Consider the following 19,060-nt stretch of genomic DNA (forward strand, 5'->3'; position numbering starts at 1 on the left):
GCCTTGAGCTCACTCTGTTTTATAGGCTATCAACAAATTTTCTTGAGCTCATGGTGTTGTATAAGATAGCCCTAAATTTCTTAGAGCTCACTGTGTTGTACAGGTTAGCCCTTAACTTGCTATGCTCCTATTCTCACCTCTCACATGGTGTGATTTCAGCCATGTACTGCCTACTACACCTGGCTAAAGCATAATATTTTTATTTTAAATTCTAAGTTCAAAGATAGATTTATCTAGAAATTTACATTCTTAGGTATGTCAAATGAATTATCAAAGCTTTCTGGTTGATGTAGAAATGACCTTGGAACTATCCAAATCATCTGGTTATTAACTACATCTTCTCATTCTTCTATTCTTTTGCACTATGCTACATTCTGGGGTCTTGAAACTATGTAATAGTTTATCTTCTTATACATGTCTTTAAAGCTCCCACAAGCTTAAAGAAAGAGATCAGGAAATTTTGTCCTATTATACCCATTTTCTTTGTCTATAATGAGGTCCATAAAGTACTTCATACTTTCTCAAAATAGATCCTAGATATAACTAGCCCAAATTTCTATTTGTGTTTGTATGTTATAAAGTAAAAGTTCATCATTATCTAGAGTTTCCAAGGTTGGGGGTGGAGTCCACTATAACCTTTCAACAGAACTTTGAAAGAAATACCCCATTATAAATCAGGAGGACATTTTTTTATATTTTCTTAATGTTCCTCCTAATGATAATGATTCTTTTGGCTCATTTATAATTATAGATCTTTCTAGAGTAAGGAAAATGATTCTAGAGGGAGAACTGTTAATAAGTAAATCAACCTTTGTGTCCGTGTAAGAAACTAATTCCAATTCGTTCAAATCCAATTCCTTCTTTCTTTTTTCATTATTTGAAATAATATGTAAATTAGGAAATAGTGCCAAGGATTTATTAGTAATAGTTATTTCCTAATTGCAGCTGGAAACATCCTGTATTTTTAAATAAATATTGTTAACTCTGACCTCTTTCTGAGCCAAGACTGATAAGTCAATTGTTTGACCTATATGAAGTCCATACAGTATACACAGAGAGGAGTGCAACAGGAAAACAGGACACAATAAATCAGGAATTAGAGCACTGATTGTTGTAGCTAATTACATCAGGCTTCTGCTTAATTTCTCACTCTGTCATTCTAACCTGATTTTCTTGCCAACAGACTTTGCAAATTGCTGGTGTCACGTACATTCAGCAAATAATAACCCTTAGTTACTGTGACTGACAAATGAATGAGCAGGAGGAGATAGTTTATTATGCAAGGATGAAGCGAGACATTCACCAGATACCTGCCTGGATGCTTTTATAATTTAGTTACCTAGATGGGCTGCCTGATGCCTTTCTCCAAGGGCAGAGATTTTGGCATCAAGACAACATAATTAGATCTGTGGTTTGGCTTGATGATACTGAGCATGAAGAAGGCATGGTACTGGATGAGGAAGAAACAGGATGGCCATTGCTTGGACAAAGAAAGAGATAAAGTAGTAACTTGGCTCTTTAAGTCAAAGGGGGGTGTAATGTGTTTAGTGTGAGAGGGATTAGTCAGCACATTATTGAGTCCTAATCTTGGGTACACATGGTGAGCTAACTCAGTATCTTTAGCCCATTATGACTTGATTCTTGAAACTAAAAACTATGTCTATTAAGACAGGGTGATAAGAATGAGATGCTCTTATTAAAAATAATTATTCCCAGATTATTCTTTTGCATGTAGATAACACAAGTCCCTTCATTTTGCTATGGTGCTAGTCTTGAAATTTTTTATATGGCCTTGGATCAAATTTCCTTTTGTTATTTTATGACATTGCCACAGTTTCCATGCTTTAAACAATTTTAGTATATTTTGGAGATAGAACATGGAAGTTTTAGTTGAAGACAAATTTGCATATTTGTTACTTAATACATTTTTATATTCTGAGAACATTTTAGTTTTTAGTTTTAAAATACATTCAGTAACAATTTACACATTATTTTAACTGTAGTCTAAGTCCTGCATGTTATATTAGACCAGAAAATATAAAATACTTGACACATTTAAGGCTGCTAAATATATTTTATACCTCTTTGTATTATCTCAAAAATAGATAACCCTAAAATATGTAATATGCATATATAAAGAAGTTACAGTGAAATCTACTTCTTTGTACCTTCTATGTTTGATAATAATAATAAAAAACACTGAAAGACTAGGTCAAGATCTAGCTGTAGGCTCACTTAGGCTGTTCACTGTTTCTTTGATGTTTAATAAAAATACTACTAGTCTGATCAACATAAAGTAATGCCTGGCAAGTTAAAAGAAAAAGAACTGTTTCTTGGTACAAAATCAAATTTACTTCATTCTCTCACTTGGCATGGTATCTGGTTTGGGGTGTTGTTGTTGTTTTTTGTTGTTTTGGGTTTTTCTTTGTTTTTATTTTTACCACTTCTTTTCCTTGCTGTTTGTTTTATTCAGGGAAGGAGAAAGTGTTGTAAGAGGTCTCAGTAGAACCACTTTTATATTAAAATGATGTGACAGACTATAGTCCCCATTTTTGGAAACCACTGGTCTACTTGGTAAAGCAAAGGTTTAACTATGTACTTAAATGTGTGAGTACTACCTAGTATCCAGTGATAAAGGCTGGAATACATGCTAATTGAGAGTCCAAAAACTGGTCCAAAGGCCATAACATAAGCAGAGTCGTCCCAGCACTGCTGCTGACAGACAGACACTTCAGAGACTGCAGGAGATTGTATATCTCTGTTTTAAAATAAATGCCTAGGTGTAACATGTGTAAATCTCTTCCAATCACATGCTAGCTTTTCAAAAGTTTTTAATGTATTTTTGTTTGTTTGTTTTATCCATGTTTCCTGTTGAGTTTTACAAATATTAAGCATCAATTGTCCATGCTTCAAATATTCTTGTATGTCTCTTGCAGAGGGAATAAAGATGCTAAAATACATAGCCAGGCGATGGTGGCACACGCCTTTAATCCCAGCACTTGGGAGGCAGAGGCAGGCAGATTTCTGAGTTTGAGGCCAGCCTGGTCTACAAAGTGAGTTCTAGGACAGCCAGGACTACACAGAGAAACCCTGTCTCGAAAACAAACAAAACAAAACAAAACAAAACAAAACAACCCAAAACAAACAAAAAAAAACAAAAACAAAAAAAATGCTAAAATAGAAGTGTGTCAAAGACCTTACTTCCAAGCACTAAGACAAAATTTAAGAACCATAAGACAAGCAATGCAAATAACATAATCTCCTTGATAGACCCCTGTGTGCTATAAAGAGCTGTAGGTATATTTTCAGGGAAGATTAAACAAAGATTAATTGAAGATGAATTTGCAAGAGTAACTTGCGTCTGAATATCTGGAGAGCAAAGCAAAAACACTTAAGTAAAGAAAATTGATTGACAGCAGCAGAAACAACACGGAAAACTGAAGAGATAGGCAGCAGGTGGGGAGTGTAGATGGAGAGAGCAGGGAGGCTCAGTCTGAGACCTGCAGGGAAAATGTAAACTACCAGGGCCCCCAGTGCTGGGGATTAATGTGTGGGGTGGGGGGTGATCAGTGAGAGAAAGGGCTGAGACTAACACATCAAGCTAGGGGGAGTATAAAATAATCCAAATTTAATGTGAATAGACTCTGAGCTAGGGGATGGCAGCAAAAGAGATATCCTTATACCAGCACCAGCTGGCACATGCTGAAGCCGGCCACTGCACACAAGAGCAATGTAGTTTTCTGAATGATCTTTTTAAAAAAGTCATCAAAGACACAGCTGGTTTGTCAGTTTCCAAAGTCATTGTCTTTATATCATAGAATACTGAGCATAATCATGGTTACCATGCTCCTTAAGTGAACTTCATTTAAAAAATTTTAAAGACAAAATGCTTCAATATTAAATGAAAATATACTTGCTTATATATCCAACATCAACAATTTATTTTCAAATTTTAAAAATGTGTAGAATTTGGTAAAATTTTTCTTCTAAAATGTTTTAGGAAAATATAAAATTCTTGATTTATAATAGTCACTCCAAACTTCTGCTGTTAGATTTCCTCCCCATCCATCAGCACTAAATGCAGTCTCGAGGTTGATAGTTTATGCTATGCTGTTACTGTGCTAGGTACAGGAGTCAGACTTGCCTGTTTCCACCTGTTAGCAGTATATAAAGTTCATTTTAGAGAATGGTACTCAAATGATGGTGGGGTTATTAACTATTACACAAGAAAAATCAGAATGAATGAGTAGAAAACCTGGAATTCATTATGCTAGTTGTTTTTTGTTAATGTGACACAAATCATACATATCAAGGAACAGGGAGTAGTAATTGAAAAACTACCTCCATCAGATTGTGTGTAGGCAAATCTATAAGGCATTATCTTGAGTGGTGATTGACATGGAAACACCCAGCTCATTGTGGTGGCATGATCGCTGTGAACATGATCCTGGGTTATACAAGAAAACTGGCTGAGAAAGCCATGGAGAACAGTCATGAAGCATCTACTCTTCAATGGCTTCTGCTTCAGTTCCTGTCTCTGGGTCCTTGCCTGTAGGTCTGGCTTTGACTTCTTTTGATAAGACTGGAATCTGTGATGTGAAAGAAACACTTTCTTAATTCACTTTTGGTTGAAATCTTTATACAGAAATAGAACCTTCAGTAATAATTCATTAAGAAAAAGGTAATACAGATGTAAACACAGGCATTAAAGGATGATTTCTTAAGAATAGCATAGTGCACATCTGTGTGGGGGCTTGGGCTTCTCAAGAGATAGTCACAGTACTGAACTGTTTTAAAAAACAGCCATATACAGAATGTTGGTGGCTTCTGACATTACAACATTGAAAGCTTTGAAATGTCTAAGCACTCTTCTGGCATAGTTATTCCTATCTCAGAAACATTTCTCTCTTTCATACATGAGATCATAACCTTGTTTCTGAGATGATACACTGAGAAGAATGACATGTTGACAAGCTGGAAATGTAATTCAAGGTCAAATGAATCATAGCTATAATAGGTAAGTTGCAAAGAAGCTCAGATACATCACTTGACTCTCAGTAAGCTTCACAATCCTGCCTCTGATGTCAGAGTCCCAGAATCTAGCAGGTTTATAGATGAGAAAGGAATAAGGTTAAGATCACAGGTCACATAAGCTTTGGCCTTGAGCACAGTTTGTTAGTATTTTGTTATTTTATTTGACGTATTCCTGTAAAAAGATTATTGTGTCAATGTACAGTCCTTGCAGCTATTTTTTATTAGTTGAGCTGAAATTTTTGACTCTTAGCCAGTGACAGTCTTCGGCCAGAATTGAGAGTGAGGGTTTCTTTCCCTTTTACACGCCCCATAAATATTTAGCTTTCACCATGGTTCAATCACACATTAATAACCAATCTAAAGCACAATTTTCCACATATTTATAAGCTATATATTAGATTCATCAGTTTCTCTAAACATTATGCTTTAAAGCTTAGATATGTTAATATATGAAAATGCAGTTTTTATCTGTTGTATCATTTTAATTATGCAGATGTATAAAAATTTGCTTACTTGTTTATACTGATGAATATTTAGAAATATTCTAGACAATGACATGGTAGTTTTGTAACAAATACCTTAAGTATGTGCCATTATTCATACATGTATGTGTAATATGATATATATTATCTTCAACTTTGCTAGGATTTCTAGATATCTATGTAGTAAAAGTAAATAAAAGTATTTTTGAGGGCAGCCATGGTGGTAAATACTTGTAGTCCTGGTACTTGGGACGTAGAGGGAGTAGGATCAGGTGTCAAGGTCACCTTCTGATATACAGTTTAAGTCCAGCCTAAATGACATGAGATTCTGCAAACATAATTAAGCAAATGAATACATAAGTGTTAAACTAGTCTTCAGATTCATGCAAATAATCATTTAGTTTCAACTTCTCTGTCACACATCTAATGGAGTGAGAAGCATTAGGGCATAGTAGTTGGTATTTGTATTTTCCTTATTACTAAAGTTTAATTGTCAATATTAAACATTTGTATTCACATCTTCATTGTTTGTTCATTACATTTTACCACTGATATAAACATCACCACTGGCTCTAAACATTAATAGTTCCGCAGCTATAGAGCTGAGTTTGCTGTGGCTGATCCTTTCTTGCTAGGTATATGCCTTTCATTTTGGCTTGGTATTTAACTTTATAATACATTTTTCTTAAAAGGATTTTGACTTTCAGTAGAAATAGAGATAATACCTTTATTGATAAATAACTTCAGCAGAGTTGCAGTGTTCCTTATTTTTACAATCTGTTTTTCCTCATGGGTATCTGATGTGGAAATTTCTGGTTTCTTGGAGACTTGGTTGCATCATATTATGTTTTTCTGGAAACTGTCTTATGAGAGGATTTCACTAAAGCAGACACTTGGGAGGATGTTTTGCTGAGAGAAGACATGTGGTATTTTTCTGGAAGCTGCCTGGAAAAAAGAGCATGTGCTATTTTGATAGAGTGGACACATGAGAGGACACCTGATTTTTGGAAAGGGTGTAAGTATAGCCCAACAGTAGACAGTAGATGACTGGTTCACCTTGCCTGCTTCACTGATCATCATTTGTCGTGACTTCACAGAGAGAAAAGCATCGAAGAACTTCTTGTGATATCCTGGTGGCTTCTTGTCACTTCAATGGACTCAGGCCAATTGGCAGAGCCACTCAGTGTCTTCTGGATCAAACTGCTGTTGTTTCATGAATTGTGTTTCTGAGTGGATCTGAGCTACCACTGCTGATTCCTGTGAACTGCTGATAGTCTGACAATGAAGATTGGAATTGCCCCAAAGAACTATTTCTAGACAGGTCCATCCCCCTTTGCCCTATTGACCTTCCCTTTCTACTACTTCTGATGGTTGATGGGCTAGAAGGGAGGTTAAAGTGTTTAAGTACCCTTATCAAAGTAAGTTTTGAAATATATAGGACTACTGGTATCAATTCTGGGCCACCACACTCAAGTTCTGGCAGAAAGAATGGGCTGCTTTTCCCAGAAACAAATGGTCTATGCCCAGGACTCTGTGTAGAAACAGCACCCATGTAATCAGTTAGCTATGGCAGACACATGTGAGTCTGCACAATTATGATTTTTTTTATTTTATAGTGAATTGTGCTCTTTCCCAAGCTTTTATAGTTTATATATATTCTTCCTCTTTTATTTGAGAGATTGCTTTAATTATCTTTACCAATGCAGGCTTAGTAGTCATGAATTGCTTTAGGCTAGGTTTTCTCTCATTTCTTATTACAGGATAGCATTACTGGGATATATTAGTATTGGTTGACATTTACTTTCTTTCATGATCTGAAACCTGTCATTTCAGTCTAGCCAGAACTTCAGAGCTTTGTTGAGATACGTTTTATTTATTTGATGAGTTTGCCTTGGTAGATGACCTAGAGCTGCTCTCCTGAAGATTTTAATTTTTCTGTTTTATAGATTTCTTATTTGAAATGTGATGTGGCATGTAATAGCTCTTTTCTGTCTATATGTGTTTTGGATTCTAAATGCCTACTGTACGTAGACATTTATATCTTTCTTCAGGTTTAGGAATATTTCTTCTTATGATGAAATTTATATGGGATATTTTTCATCATAAAGGTTTTAATGCCTTTTGTTTGAATTGTGGTTTGTCAGATTTCTGATATTATTCTCCTGATTGTATCACTTATGTCTTGGAACTTATATTTATAGTTTCTCACCTTTATCTTTGTTACTACTTGAATACAACAATTCATTAATATGTGGTCAAGCCCTGATTCTGTGCTCTTCACTTAATGAAGGCCATTATATATATATCACAAAAAGTCAATACTTATTGTGGTAGACACCACATATAAATACATACCAAATAACAGTAGAAAAACAGAAGGAAAACGCAATATAAATTGAAAAAAGAAGTGAACATTGCCTGAGCATCGGCAGCAGACATCTTGGTTCCGGGACCCCACCGAGAGTATTTTGAACAGGTGAGGGTATAGAATACAGAAGCTAACAGCTTCTGGGACAGGCCAAAGCAACTCAGCCGGGGGACAGGGCCTGTTTTGGGCCTTTGTCTTCGGCCAGGAGGGAGGTCCTAACGCCAGATATCTGTGCACCTTCCCTGTAAGTGGAGAGCTTGCCTGCAGAGAGTGCTCTAACCACTGAAACTCAGAGGAGAAAACTAGTCTCCCAGGTCTGCTGATAGAGGCTAACAGAATCACCTGAGGAACAAGCTCTAACCAGACACAACAAAATCAACTAACTCCAGAGATTATCAGATGGTGAAAGGTAAAGGTAAGAATCTTACTAACAGAAACCAAGACCACTCACCATCACCAGAACCCAGCACTCCCACCTCGCCCAGTCCAGGGCACCCCAACACACCTGAAAAGCTAGACCTGGATCTAAAAGAATATCTCATGATGATGGTAGAGGACATCAAGAAGGACCTTAATAACTCACTCAAAGAAATACAGGAGAACACTGCTAAACTGGTAGAAGATCTCAAAGAGGAAGCACAAAAATCCCTTAAAGAATTACAGGAAAACACGACCAAACAGGTGATGGAATTGAATAAAACCATCCAAGACCTAAAAATGGAAGTAGACACAATAAAGAAAACCCAAAGTGAGGCAACGCTGGAGATAGAAAACCTTGGAAAGAAATCTGGAATTATAGATGCAAGCATCAGCAACAAAATACAAGAGATGGAAGAGAGAATCTCAGGTGCAGAAGATTCCATAGAGAACATCGGCACAACAATAAAAAAAAAATACAAAATGCAAAAAGATCCTAACTCAGAACATCCAGGAAACCAGGACACAATGAGAAGACCAACCTACGCATAATAGGAGTAGATGAGAATGAAGATTTTCAACTCAAAGGACCGGCATATATCTTCAACAAAATTATAGAAGAAAACTTCCCAAACCTAAAGAAAGATATGCCCATGAACATACAAGAAGCCTACAGAACCCCAATCAGACTGGACCAGAAAAGAAATTCCTCCCGACACATAACAATCAGAACAACAAATGCACTAAATAAAGATAGAATATTAAAAGCAGTAAGGGAAAAGGGTCAAGTAACATATAAAGGCAAGCCTATCAGAATTACACCAGATTTTTCACCAGAGACTATGAAAGCAAGAAGAGCTTAGACAGATGTTATACAGACACTAAGAGAACACAAATGCCAACCCAGGATACTATACCCAGCCAAACTTTCAATAACTTTAGATGGGGAAACAAAAGTATTCCATGACAGAACCAAATTCATACATTATCTTTCCACAACTCCAGCCCTACAAAGGATAATAACAGAAAAAAAAATACAAGGATGGAAACAACATCCTAGAAAAAGCAAGAAGGTAATCCTTCAACAAACCTAAGACAAGACAGCCACAAGAACAAAATGCCAACTTTAACAACAAAAATAATAGGAAGCAAAAATTACTTTTCCTTAATATCTCTTAATATCAATGGACTATATTCCCCAATAAAAAGACATAGACTAATAGACTGGCTACACAAACAGGACCCAACATTTTGCTGCTTTCAGGAAACCCATCTCAGGGAAAAAGATAGACACTACCTCAGAATGAAAGGCAGGAAAAAAATTTCCAAGTGAATGGTCTGAAGAAACAAGCTGGAGTAGCATTTTAATATCTAATAAAATCGACTTACAACCCAAGGGCATCAAAAAAGACAAGGAGGGGCACTTCATACTCATCAAAGATAAAATCTTCCAAGAGGAACTCTCAATTCTGAATATCTATGCCCCAAACACAAGGGCAGCCACATTCATTAAAGAAACTTTAGTAAAACTTAAAGCACACATTGCACCACACACAATAATAGTGGGGGACTTCAACACACCACTTTCACCAATGGACAGATCATGGAAACAGAAACTAAACAGGGACACAGTGAAACTAACAGAAGTTATGAAACAAATGGATCTAACAGATATCTACAGAACATTTTATCCTAAAACAAAAGGACATACTTTCTTCTCAGCACCTCATGGTACCTTCTCCAAAATTGACCACATAATTGGACACAAAACAAGCCTCAACAAATACAAAAATATTGAAATTGTCCCATGCATCCTATAAGACCACCATGGACTAAGGCTGATCGTCAATAACAAAATAAATAATAGAAAACCAACATTCATGCGGAAACTGAACAACACTCTCCTCGATGATAACTTGGTCAAGGAAGGAATAAAGAAAGAAATTAAGGACTCTTTGGAGATTAATGAAAATGAAGCCACAACATACTCAAACTTATGGGACACAATGAAAGCATTTCTAAGAGGAAAACTCATGGCTCTGAGTGCCTCCAAAAAGAAACTAGAGAGAGCACACATTAGCAGCTTGACAACACACCTAAAAGCTCTAGAACAAAAGGAAGCAAATTCACCCAAAAGGAGTAGACAGCAGGAAACAATCAAACTCAGGGGTGAAATCAACCAAGTGGAAACAAGAAGAACTATTCAAAGAATCAACCAAAGGAGGAGCTAGTTCTTTGAGAAACTCAACAAGATAGACAAACCCTTAGCCAGACTCACTAGAGGGCACAGGGTCAGCATTCTAATTAACAAAATCAGAAATTAAATGGGAGACATAACAAGAGATCCTGAAAAAATCCAAAACACCATCAGATCCTTCTACAAAAGGCTATACTCAACAAAATTGGAGAACCTGGATGAAATGGACAAGTTTCTAGACAGATACCAGGTACCAAAGTTAAATCAAGATCAGGTTAATGATCTAAACAGTCCTATATCCCCTAAAGAAATAGAAGCAGTCATTAATAGTCTTCCAACCAAAAAAAGCCCAGGACCAGATGGGTTTAGTGCAGAGTTCTATCAGACCTTCAAAGAAGATCTAATCCCGGTTCTGCACAAACTATTCCACAAAATAGAAGTGGAAGGTACTCTACCCAACTCATTCTATGAAGCCACAATTACTCTGATACCTAAACCACAAAAAGACCCAACAAAGATACAGAACTTCATACCAATTCCCCTTATGAACATCGATGCAAAAATCCACAATAAAGTTCTCACTAACCGAATCCAAGAAAACATCAAAACAATCATCCATCCTGACCAAGTAGGTTTCATCCCAGGGATGCAGGGATGGTTCAATATATGGAAAATAATCAACTTAATCCAGTATATAAACAAACTCAAAGACAAAAACCACATGATCGTCTCGTTAGATGCTGAGAAAGCATTGAACAAAATCCAACACCCATTCATGATAAAAGTCTTGGAAAGATCAGGAATTCAAGGCCCATACCTAAACATGATAAAAGCAATCTACAGCAAACCAGTAGCAACATCAAAGTAAATGTTGAGAAGCTATAAGCAATCCCACTAAAATCAGGGACTAGACAAGGCTGCCCACTTTCTCCCTACCTATTCAACGTAGTACTTGAAGTCCTAGCCAGAGCAATTCGATAACAAAAGGAGATCAAGGGGATACAAATTGGAAAAGATGAAGTCAAAATATCACTTTTTGCAGATGATATATTAGTATATATAAGTGACCCTAAAAATTCCACCAGAGAACTCCTAAACCCGATAAACAGCTTCCGTGAAGTACCTGGATATAAAATAAACTCAAACAAGTCCATGGACTTTCTCTACACAAAGAATAATCAGGCTGAGAAAGAAATTAGGGAAACAACACCCTTCTCAAAAGTCACAAATAGTATAACATACCTTGGCGTGACTCTAACTAAGGAAGTAAAAGATCTGTATGATAAGAACTTCAAGTCTCTGAAGAAAGAAATTATATAAGATTTCTGAAGATGGAAAGATCTCTCATGCTCATGGATTGGCAGGATCAATATAGTTAAAATGGCTATCTTGCCAAAAGCAATCTACAGATTCAATGCAATCCCCATCAAAATTCGAACTCAATTCTTCAATGAATTAGAAAGAGCAATCTGCAAATTCATCTGGAATAACAAAAAACCTAGGATAGCAAAAACTCTTCTCAAGGATAAAAGAACCTCTGGTGGAATCACCATGCCTGACCTAAAGCTGTACTACAGAGCAATTGTAACAAAAACTGCATGGTACTGGTATAGCAACAGACAAGTACACCAATGGAATAGAATTGAAGACCCAGAAATGAACCCACACACCTATGGTCACTTGATCTTCGACAAGGGAGCAAAAACCATCCAGTGGAAAAAAGACAGCATCTTCAACAAATGGTGCTGGCACAACTGGCGATTATAATGTAGAAGAATGCGAATTGATCCATTCCTCTCTCCTTGTACTAAGGTCAAATCTAAGTGGATTAAGGAACTCCACATAAAACCAGAGACACTAAAACTTATTGAGGAGAAAGGAGGGAAAATCTTCGAAGATATGGGCACAGGGGAAAAATTCCTGAATAGAACAGCAATGCATTGTGCTGTAAGATCAAGAATTGACAAATTGGACCTCATGATACTGCAAAGCTTCTGCAAAGCAAAAGACACCATCAATAAGACTAAAAGGCCACCAAAAGATTGGGAAAGGATCTTTACCTATCCTAAATCAGATAGGGGACTAATATCCAATATATATAAAGAACTCAAGAAGGTAGACTTCAGAAAAACAAATAACCCCATTTAAAAATGGGGCTCAGAACTGAACAAAGAATTCTCACCTGAGGAATACCGAATGGCAGAGAAGCACCTGAAAAAATGTTCAACATCCTTAATCATCAGGCAAATGCAAATCAAAACAACCCTGAGTTTCCATCTCACACCAGTCAGAATGGCTAAGAACAAAAATTAGGTGACAGCAGATGCTGGCGAGGATGTAGAGAAAGAAGAACACTCCCCCACTGTTGGTGGTATTGCAAGCTTGTACAACCACTCTGGAAATCAGTCTGGTGGTTCCTCAGAAAACTGGATATAGTACTACCAGAGGATCCTGCAATACCACTGGTCATATATTCAGAAGATGTTCCAACCGGTAAGAAGGACACATGCTACACTATGTTCAAAGCAGCCTTATTTATAATAGCCAGAAGCTGGAAAGAACCCAGATGCCCCTCAAGAGAGGAATGGATACAGAAAATGTGGTACATTTACACAATGGAGTACTACTCAGTTATTAAAAAGAATGAATTTATAAAATTCATAGGGAAATGGATGGACCTGGAGGGCATCATCCTGAGTGAGGTAACCCAATCACAAAGGAACTCACACAATATGTACTCACTGATAAGTGGATATTAGCCCAAAAACTTAGTATACCCAAGATATATGATACAAATTGCTAAACGCATGAAACTCTAGAAAAATGAAGACCAATGTGTGGACACTGTGCCCCTTCTTAGAATTTGGATCAAAACACCCATGGAAGGAGTTACAGAGACAAAGTTTGGAGCTGTGTCAAAAGGATGGACCATCTAGAGCCTGCCATATCCAGGGTTCCATCCCATAATCTGCTTCCAAACGCTGACACCATTGCATATACTAACAAGATTTTGCTGAAAGGACCCAAATATAGCTGTCCCTTGTGAGACTATGCCAGGGCCTAGCAAACACAGAAGCAGATGCTCATAGTCAGCTTTTGGAAGGATCCCAGGGCCCCCAATGGAGGAGCTAGAGAAAGTACCCAAGGAGCTAAAGGGATCTGCAACCCTATAGGTACAATAACATTATGAACTAACCAGTACCCCGGAGCTCTTGACTCTAGCTTCATATGTATCAAAAGATGGCCTAGTCGGCCATCACTGGAAAGAGAGGCCCATTGGACTTGCAAACTTTATATTCCCCAGTACAGGGGAATGCCAGGGCCAAAACGTGGGAGTGGGTGGGTAGGGGAGTGGGGGCAAGGTTTTGGGGGACTTTTGGGATAGCATTGGAAATGTAAATGAGGAAAATACCTAATAAAAAGTATAAAAAAAAAGAAAAAAAAGGAAAAAGAAGTGAAAACTTCACAAAGGAATATAATATTAATAAAATAACAAAAATGCAATTGGGGAATATGGTAAAGGAATAAGAATCAAGATAGGAAGGAAAATAAGATGAGATATTGTGTTAGGAAAAATGGTAACTAAAAACATAATACTATGAATATAAAACTTAATAGTAAAAGAAAAATGTCAAGTTTCTTCTTACTGAGGAGATAGGAACATGTTTTCCAAATCTTTGGCTCTAGATATCTTCAGATATGAGTGGGCAAAGTCCAGTGTATTTCTTCTTAGATCCAAACACGTGAAAGCAGACAAACAATCCCAGCAGAATGGAGGCTGAGTCCTGCCCTATCTTTAGTCCTGAGGAGATGCAAGTAAGACAATGTCCTCTAATGTGCTGTATGCATGGCCCAGGACACAGTGGCATGTGTGCATGCTGCTCTCACTGTCTGATGCTAAGTATCACTTGATTGCATGCTCACTCACATCAGAAACCCTCTGTTAGTGTGTCTACAGGAATGAGCAATGTTCAAATAGCAGTTGCTGGGTATATCGTAAGGTGCTTCTTTGAATCTTTAATTGTTAATTCTACATTTTAAGAGATCTAAATTCTCTATTATTTCCATGGCCCATCACAGGCCTTATATTTTGTAAATATTTATTCTTCATCACCTGGCTAAAACAATATAGAATTGTATCTGATTAGCTTTGATAAAGAGCTGACAGCCAATAGTTGGGCAAGAAATGGAAGGTGAAACTTCTGGCCAGAAAAAGGGACTCTGGGAGATGAAACAGAGACAGAAGATTCGTCAGCAGACTCAGCACTGGAGAGATGGACCAGAGTGAAGTAGAGAGGTAGAATCATCTAGGGGGCAGGATGTATGCCAGGATTAGTGGGGATAGAATAGTCAGGAGACTTCCCAGCAGAAGGCCTAAGTTTTGCAATGTTAAAAAAGACTCGTCCTTCCTGTCTGGCCAGCACAGGGGTAGCTAGGGTGCAGAGTCGGCTGACACCCGCCAGCTACCCACAACACCCGCCACGGGATCATAAGACCTCTGGTGAGTGGAACACAGTGTCTGCTCCAATCCAATCCCACAGGACCTGAGACTGCATTAGTTAGGGAAGCAGAAAATCCGGCCTGAGTAGGGGCACAAGTCCCTTCTGATGTGGCCAGCACCAGGGTATCTTGGGCGTGGAGTCTGTGGAAACCTATAAGGTATACACAGGACCTTCCTCGGGATCTTAAGACCTCTGTAAGTGGATCACAACTTCTGCCAGGAAGCAGGTTCGAACACCAGATATCTGGTCACCTTCCCTGCAAGAGGAGAACATACCTGCAGAGAGTACTCTGAGCACTGAAACTCAAGAGAGAGCTAGTTTCCAAGGTTTGCTGATAGAGGCTAACATAAACACCTGAGGAACAGGATCTAACCAGAGACAACTACAACAACTAACTCAGGAGATTACCAGATGGTGAAAGGCAAACCTAAGAATTTACTAACAGAAACCAAGACCACTCACCATCATCAGAACACAACACTCCCACCCAACCCAGTACCGTGCACCTCAACATAACCGAAAAACTAGACCCGGATTTAAAAGTATATCACATGATGATGGTAGAGGACATCAAGAAGGACCTTAATAACTCACTTAAAGAAATACAGGAGAACACAGCTAAACAGGTAGAAGACCTTAAAGAAGAAGCACAAATTTCCCTTAAAGTATTGCAAGAAAACATAACCAAACAGGTGATGGAATTGAATAAAACCATCCAAGACCTAAAAAGGGAAGTAGACACTATAAAGAAAACCCAAAGTGAGGCAACGCTGGAGATAGAAAACCTTGGAAAGAAATCTGGAATTATAGATGCAAGCATCAGCAACAAAATACAAGAGATGGAAGAGAGAATCTCAGGTGCAGAAGATTCCATAGAGAACATCGGCACAACAATCAAAGAAAATACAAAATGCAAAAAGAACCTAACTCAAAACATCCAGGAAATCCAGGACACAATGAGAAGACCAAACCTACAGATAATAGGAATAGATGAGAATGAAGATTTTCAACTTAAAGAGCCAGCAAATATCTTCAACAAAATTATGGAAGAAAACTTCCCAAACCTAAAGAAAGAGATGCCCATGAACATACAAGAAGCCTACAGAACTCCAAATAGACTGGACCAGAAAAGAAATTCCTCCCGACACATGACAATCAGAACAACAAATGCACTAAATAAAGATAGAATATTAAAAGCAGTAAGGGGAAAAGGTCAAGTAACATATAAAGGCAGGCCTATCAGAATTAGAACAGACTTTTCACCAGAGACTATGAAAGCCAGAAGATCCTGGACAGATGTTATACGGAACTTAAGAAAACACAAATGCCAGCCTAGGATACTATACCCAGCCAAACTCTCAGTTATCATTGATGGAGAAACCAAACTTTTCCAGGACAAAACCAAATTCACACGTTATCTTTACATGAATCCAGCCCTTCAAAGGATAATAACAGAAAAAAAATCAATACAAGGACGGAAATCACGCCCTAGAAAAAGCAAGAAAGTAATCCCTCAACAAACCAAAAAGAAGACAGCCACAAGAACAGAATGCCAACTCTAACAACAAAAATAAAAGGAAGCAACAATTACTTTTCCTTAATATTTCTTCATATCAATGGACTCAATTCTCCAATAAAAAGACATAGAATAACAGACCTGCTACACAAACAGGACCCAACATTCTGCTGCTTTCAGGAAACCCATCTCAAGGAAAAAGACAGACACTACCTCAGAGTGAAAGGCTGGAAAGCAATTTTCCAAGCAAATGGTCTGAAGAAACAACCTGGAGTAGCCATTCTAATAACGAATAAAATCGACTTCCAACCCAAAGTTATCAAAAAAGACAAGAGGGACACTTCATACTCATCGAAGGTAAAATCCTCCAAGGGGAACTCTCAATTCTGAACATCTATGCTCCAAATGCAAGGGCAGCCACATTCATTAAAGACACTTTAGTAAAGCTCAAAGCACACATTGCACCTCACACAATAATAGTGGGAGACTTCAACACACCACTTTCATCAATGGACAGATCGTGGAAACAGAAACTAAACAGGGACACAGTGAAACTAACAGAATTTATGAAACAAATGGTCTTAACAGATATCTACAGAACATTTTATCCTAAAACAAAAGGATATACCTTCTTCTCAGCACCTCACGGGACCTTCTCCAAAATTGACCACATAATTGGACACAAAACAGGCCTCAACAGATACAAAAATATTGAAATTGTCCCATGCATCCTATCAGACCACCATGGACTAAGGCTGATCGTCAATAACAAAATAAATAATAGAAAGCCAACATTCATGTGGAAACTGAACAACACTCTCCTCAATGATAACTTGGTCAAGGAAGGAATAAAGAAAGAAATTAAAGAATTTTTAGAGTTTAATGAAAATGAAGCTACAACAGACCCAAACTTATGGGTCACTATGAAAGCATTTCTAAGAGGGAAACTCATAGCTCTGAGTGCCTCCAAAAAGAAACTAGAGAGAGCACACACTAGCAGCTTGACAACACACCTAAAAGCTCTAGAAAAAGGGAAGCAAATTCACCTAAGAGGAGTAGAAGGCAGGAAATAATCAAACTCAGGCGTGAAATCAACCAAGTGGAAACAAGAACTATTCAAAGAATCAATCAAAAGAAGAGTTGGTTCTTTGAGAAAATCAACAAGATAGATAAACCCATAGCCAGACTCACTAGAGGGCACAGGGACAGCATCCTAATTAACAAAATCAGAAATGAAAAGGGAGCCATAACAACAGATCCTGAAGAAATCCAAAACACCATCAGATTCTTCTTCAAAAGGCTATACTCAACAAGATTGGAAAACCTGGACGAAACGGACAAATTTCTAGACAGATACCAGGTACCAAAGTTAAACCAGGATCAAGTTAACGATCTAAACAGTCCTATATCCCCTAAAGAAATAGAAACAGTCATTAATGGTCTCCCAACCAAAAAAAAGCCCAGGACCAGATGGGTTTAGTGCAGAGTTCTATCAGACCTTCAAATATCTAATCCCAGTTCTGCACAAACTATTCAACAAAATAGAAGTAGAAGGTACTCTACCCACCTCATTCTATGAAGCCACAATTACTCTGATACGTAAACCACAGAAAGATCCAACAAAGATAGAGTACTTCAGACCAATTTCCCTTATGAATATCGATGCAAAAATACTCAATAAAATTCTCGCTAACCGAATCCAAGAACACATCAAAACAATCATCCATCCTGACCAAGTAGGTTTTATTCCAGGGATGCAAGGATGGTTTAATATACGAAAATCCATCAGCGTAATCCATTATATAAACAAACTCAAAGATAAAAACCACATGATCATCTCCTTAGATGAGGAAAAAGCATTCGACAAGATCCAAAACCCATTCATGATAAAAGTCTTGGAAAGATCTGGTATTCAAGGCCCATAACAAAACATGATAAAAGCAATCTACAGCAAACCAGTAGCCAACATCAAAGTAAATGGAGAGAAGCTGGAAGCAATCCCACTAAAATCAGGGACTAGACAAGGCTGCCCACTTTCTCCCTACCTATTCAACATAGTACTTGAAGTCCTAGCCAGAAAAAATTGACAACAAAAGGAGATCAAGGGGATACAAACTGGAAAAGAAGAAGTCAAAATATCAAATTTTGCCTATGATATGATAGTATATATAGGTGACCCTAAAACTTCCATCAGAGAACTCCTAAACCTGATAAACAGCTTCAGTGAAGTAGCTGGATATAAAATTAACTCAAACAAGTCAAAGGCCTTTCTCTACACAAAGAATAATTAGGGAAACAACACCCTTCTCAATAGTCACAAATAGTATAAAATCCCTTGGCGTTTCTCTAACTAAGGAAGTGAAAGATCTGTATGATAAGAACTTCAAGTCTCTGAAGAAAGAAATTAAAGAAGATCTCAGAAGATGGAAAGATCTCCCATGCTCATGAATTGGCAGGATCAATATAGTTAAAATGGCTATCTTGCCAAAAGCAATCTACAGATTCAATGCAATCCCCATCAAAATTCCAACTCAATTCTTCAAG

The sequence above is a fragment of the Mus musculus genome, chromosome 8 (genome assembly GCF_000001635.26).
Source record: "Mus musculus strain C57BL/6J chromosome 8, GRCm38.p6 C57BL/6J".
NCBI classification, from domain to species: Eukaryota; Metazoa; Chordata; class Mammalia; order Rodentia; family Muridae; genus Mus; species Mus musculus.